Consider the following 6,000-nt stretch of genomic DNA (forward strand, 5'->3'; position numbering starts at 1 on the left):
TGATATCACTAAGCAAATACTACGTGCCAGAGAATATGGCGATCCTTCTTATTGAAAAAAAGAACGATAAGCCCGCATTTCTAGGGAAAGAGATTCCACGAATAAAAGATTGATACGATTTTAAATCAAGTTGGTATCGCATGATTTTTGGGGCATACAGTAGTTACAGTCAAAAACTCAGAAATCAATAATTAAAAACCCTCTCTGTTTATAATTCGCTTTCTATTCGCTTTGTGGTTAATAAATCAGGAAAGGTATTTCACCTAATCTGGATAATGCCAGATTAGCATGTGTGTATTTTCAATGCCAATTTCGCTGACTATTTGTTGTTAATAAACGGATTTTCTATTGGATTAACACTTGATACATTTTCAATGAATTTGAAATTTGTTTATTGAAGGAACGGTTTTCAATTGTATTTTTAAAGAGCCAAATTATCGTTTTATGTTTTAATGTTTTTCTTTTCAATGCACGAGCAAAGTGAATTGCAGATTTTAATGGATTCATAAATGATGTTTATGTTCTTCGAATAGTTTATGTTTTCCTTTGAAATTGTTGATGGAAAAAGTGTGCCAAAAATGTGGCTATAGGTTAAAAGCGATAAATGTATCTTGAAAGCTCTCTATAAGTATGGTAGGAGATTATTTATGAGTCCAGTCCGGTCATATAATACAGAATGACATATTAACCCTTTCCCCTCTTAGGAAACAATGTTCCGCTCTTGGCGGCCTTTGTTTGTTACTCTTGCCGTTTGACGTCTGCTGCAATTGCATCACTCTGAACAATTTCCACTTGTCCAGATTGCTTCTAAGAACCTTCCGCTCCGCTCTTAACCCGTTAACCCCTTAACCCACCTAGGGCCCCCCGGGCCCGAAGGGCAGCGCTCCATGGGCTGTCAAAGCGTCAGGCGTTTTGTTTGGTATTGAAATTCTAGACAAGATTGCGCTTAACTGCACTCCGCTCCGGGGAATGCGCCAGCAACTACGTTTATTCCAGAGATACATCCATGGAATGCAATTTTCAGACACGCCGGAGGGGGTGGGTCCGGGGATTCTGGGGGTTCTCGAGCAGAACTCTCGGTCCGTTATCACCACAGACCAACGAGCAGTGCTCGGTCATAACGCACTACCCCAGGAAATCCCGCAACGTTCTCTCAGCTTTTTTCCTCTTTCAGCAGGACGCTGCATCGCAACTCCTGGCCATTAACCCACTGAAGGCCAAGAGCATCTGGCGAAAACAATTTCGTTATCGATGAAGAAGCACCACTGCAAATCCTACAGCCCAAAAAAAGGAAAATCAAACCATTTTATCACTGCCCATCCCCCCTTTTTTGGCTTTTGCCAGGGCTTTTGGGTATTTTATGGACGGGCCAGGGTCGTCGCTTCGAGGGGGACGAAATTGTTTGCCCACAACAACGAGCTGCGAAAAGAAATTCAGTTAGCTGGTTTCGAATAGCTAGCATCCATTAATCATAGTTTCCCGGTGCTAACATAAATGTGAAATTCTATCCCCCACGTGACAAAAGCAAATTAATAATTTTTAATCGATTATTGAGATTGTAAAATTTGCATACATGTGTTTATTTTGTGTTTTCATTTTTAAGGTGGGAAATGGTTTTTTCTTCTATTCTTGTTATTTTTTATTACTTCTAATAGTTTTCAAATAACTACTTTATACTACACGTGGAGAAATATTCAAGGACATTGTTCTTCGATTAAGAAGATTCGTTCTTGAAAACCGTGTTAGTACCATCAATGCTCTCAATTTGAGAACAAAATGGTAAAAAAAAAGAAATATTAAACAGAATTTTTTCTTTGTTTTTTAACTTATTGAGATAAAAATGTAAATACCGCCTGGCCAAATTGATTCAAGCACCAACATTTTGTTATATTTTCAAGAACATTTTCAACTCAAAGTAGAACGATCTAGTTTTATACACAATACATTTATTTTTTATTTAAACTACATTTTCAGCATACATTTTTACATCTACAATTTTAAAAAGTTTAAATATTATTTTAATGTAATATATAATTTTCTGCGTATTATTAACATTTTCAATAACTTTATTTTTAGTTTATTTTAATTTAAACCGGAGTAATATTTAGTGGGTGGTAAAAATGTTATGGGGCAAAGAACAAATGATCATGGTTTTAAGAACTTTTTGTGAGTTTTCTGTCCCAAAACTTTATCTGCATTTTTGCCAACAATGTTTTGAGCCCGAGTGAAAGGGAAAGAAGCCCTGAGAGCGAGAGAGAGGCAGTGATCTTTAAGCCTGGCATGAGTATGAGGTAATAAAAGCAACAAACACAAAGAGAGCAAGGGTCTCACGTTCTCTTTTGTTACTCCTTACTTCTGGAGTTGAGGGGTATATTGCGACTGTGCCTATTGTTTTACAAAAATAGTTTGAAATACTAACAAATTTAATACATACATTTTGTATTAATATATACATTTGTATAACCAAAGTATTGTACTTTTGTCTAAGAATAATTTTTTTCAACGCAAGTCATGCGTTGCATTGACCATTATCTCGATATCTTAGGCAAGGTTTTAGGAGTAAAGATTGACATTAAAAAAATCCCCCTCCTTTAAAAAATTAAAAGTAAAAAGCCTTTGTTTTTATGGTCGATCTCTGAATATTACCAATAGGATTGACGGGTATCAATTTTCACTATATATTTTACCCTATTCGCTATGCAACCCAATTTTTGTCAGGATATTGAGAACTGAATAACTCATTTTTAGTCGGGGTATTACGAACCGAGTTACTCATTTTTAGTGGGGATATTGAGAACCGAGTAACTCATTTCTAGTCGGGGTATTAAGAACCGAGTAACTCTTTTCTAGTCGGGGTATTAAGAACCGAGTAACTCATTTCTATTCAGGATATTAAGAACCGAGTAATTCATTTCTAGTCAGGATATTGAGAACCGAGTAACTCATTTCTGCCAGGACACCTAGTACCGGGTATCCCCGAGTCGGGACCCCCTTTCGCAGCATTCCTTTCCCCTCTCTCTCTCTCCGGCTCTGCCTCTCTCTGGGCTCCCTTTGCCGGCGGTTCGGCGCGGTTCAAGAAAATCGAGAAGAAGCGGAACGCGAAGATCGCTTGCAGTTTTCTGTATCTCCCAAACGCTGCCGCCGTCGACGTCAGCAGCGCACTTGTAGAGTGCACCGAACACCGAATTAAATTGAAAGTCGAACAAAAACAATAACAATAACAAATAGCGTCGGCTGAACTTGACTCTCGATTTTCCAAATCCCAATTCTTACTTATTCACTTACTTGTTTTCGCTCTCGTTTGGCTCTTTTTTTGGTTCTGCTTAAACACAAAACAGAGAGATCTCGTACCAAAAAAAAAGACAAAAATCAAAACAAGAGTCGAACTAATTAAAAAGCAAACAAACTAACACACTCACACGCGCACGCACAGAAAAAAAAGTGAAAACAAAAAACAACGAATTTTTAGACCACGTTTTAGTTGTTGCTACTATACTATAGGTTTTTATTCGTTTTTTGGATTGCACGAATATACAAATGGCAAAGAAGTAAATCCAAACATACGCGCTCAAAAATCGAAAAGTTAACTTTGGTTTGTTGTTCTCGTATTTGCTGTTCTTATCGCACGTTCTTCTTGTTTTTTTATAAATTATAGTTTTGTTTTGTCTGAGATTGGTCTAGTGGTTTCAGTTTTTTTGGAATATTTAAGTTTTCAGTTTTCAGTTTTGAGTTTTCCCGCCGAACGTCCGACACCCGCGACTTCGAAGTTCGGAATGAAATTTGGAACGAAATCGCATCGCAGCAAAAGCCACGAACACGAACAAGCGCGCACAGGCACAGTGGGCTCACAGTGTTTTTCTCTGGCAATTTGTAAAAGTATTTACCCAAAACCCTGTATTTTAATGTTTTTGGAAGTTTTGTGCTTGAATCAAAACTCATTAAATTATATTCTTCAACTGTAATTACCTTATACCTTTTATAAATATACCAATACAAATTTTTTAAACCAAAATTGTTTCCGAAATTTCGCGGTTTATTATTATTTTAAACGCGTATGTTTCTCAATGGCTTCATAATTTTTTTTTCGAAAATTTAGCAAATTAAATAAAATAGTGTTTTTTAAACATACAGTGAAGTTACGCATAATTTACGGTTTTTTATTTAACTTTGTTCGGATTTCGCTCTTTTAATATGCATTGTTTTAAGTTATTTATTGGTTATAAGTTACAAAATGTTGACGACTCAAACTTGATTTAGAGCTTAAAACAGTGCTTAGACTTAAGCAAGGTGCTAAAAGCCCTACGCCCTATATTTTTTTTTTTTTGCAAAACAGTTTCAAAATTTAAAAATGTAAGGCTTTAAAAAATGGTAAGAAAAAACGTTAGTATTAGTGAGTTTTATGTTCAGCTGCGATAGAAGCTCAACGTTTAACTCTTCCTTATAATTTTCTGCAAACGGCTCCACTGTGCATCGAACAAAACACAACAGGTTCGAACTTGGTTCGTTGCATTGCCCTCGAACCGAAATGTTGCCAGCGTCGGCTCGAGGTGTTTGGAGTTAGAACTGTTCTATAGGAGCACCCAAAATATATTTAATAAATTTAAAATATGGACGAAAGCCCTATGTTTTTACCTAAAAAAAATAACATTTATTTACGTTCAAATAATATTTTTTTTAGAACGACGATCAATCAACAAAATGGCTATAAAACACCCACAGAGAAAACATGCAATGTAACATTAATAACGTAATTAACAATTTGATTAATTAAACCGCGACCATATTATGATATTGCTTCAGGTGTTTTACACCTTTGGAGAATTTGAATTTAATAAGTATATACGAAAAACGCGAAATTTTGCCACAAATGAATTAGATATACGAATTTTGTCTGTGAATTTTACCTTTACTTGGTATGCAACTTAAATATAATCTAGTATGGGGTTGTCATGTCCCAATATAAAATTTCTTATTGACCTATATCCAATCGACAACGAAAGCTGGAAAAACAAGATGGTGAAAATTCGACTTAATTATTTTCGAAACATAACTTGATTTCGTACTGACTGTTGATTTCACACCACGCGAAATTCGCGAAACAAAAATCCAAACTTATTAGTGAGCCCATGGGCGTGGTCAGGAAGTGGGTGAAAAGGGGCGATAATGCAAGTGAAGCCCTCTTACTTCAGGGGAAATTAAAAACAAAATAAATGTTGAATGGCGTGCTTCAGAAAATTAGTTTTTAAACTTCTCCCAGCCGGAGTCTGACTACGCCACTGGGTGGGCCCAACCCGAATCAACGGGCGACAGGACGTGACCTCTGACGCTGATTGGGATTATGGTTATGATCCAATTTGGGACTCGAAAAGAGCTGGGAATGTTAATCAACTGCCAATTAGCTGCCTGTTCAGCAGTTCGCTGGATCCGCGAACCTCAGAGATATTCAAAAAAGGAAAACCCAATGGATGCAAATTGAATTACGACGAAGGGGTAGCATGTTTTGGGTGCTTTTGTTCAATTTGTAAAAATATAAATTGCCTATTGTATATTTAAAGATTATCGATGTTATAGAAATTTAATTGAACCTAATTGATACTAGGTTGATTAATAAATTATCATAATATTTATTAAACATAAATAAATGCAACGAAAATAGGAATATAATTTAAGATACATTTCTTTAGAAACCTTATTAAAATCCCATATATTTTGTTGACCCTTATTTTTTTTAATTCTACTCTTAAGGATATTAAACGAACAGATTTTAAGGACAGCAGCCCGAGGTCCCCGATTTCAATCCATCAGAATTTGCCTCACTGTATAGAGAAACCCCCTTTTCTCGCCATTCTTTTTGTATCTTATAAATCTCCCAGGCTGTCGAATTAAGCACTTCCCCCTCCGACCCTTACGCCCTGACATTGTGGGCCATAATTCCTGGAAACTTTGCCATCCTGTCAATTAGAAGAAGTCAACAATTGCAGTTATCCTGGTCCTCGGCGA

At 36.3% G+C, this 6,000-nt stretch overlaps 1 protein-coding gene across 1 annotated transcript in view; it reads right to left on the minus strand.

Moving 5' to 3' along the window:
• The window catches only part of LOC108023975 (adenylate cyclase type 9), a 58,209-nt gene extending 54,448 nt beyond the window's left edge, over positions 1 to 3,761 (minus strand). The window contains exon 1 of the mRNA XM_017093700.3: positions 3,286 to 3,761. The gene's annotated coding sequence lies outside the window, so the exon portion shown is untranslated. The remainder of the gene's footprint in view (positions 1 to 3,285) is intronic.
• Positions 3,762 to 6,000: the final 2,239 nt, after the last annotated feature.

This window comes from Drosophila biarmipes, chromosome X, assembly GCF_025231255.1.
Source record: "Drosophila biarmipes strain raj3 chromosome X, RU_DBia_V1.1, whole genome shotgun sequence".
Classification (NCBI taxonomy): domain Eukaryota; kingdom Metazoa; phylum Arthropoda; class Insecta; order Diptera; family Drosophilidae; genus Drosophila; species Drosophila biarmipes.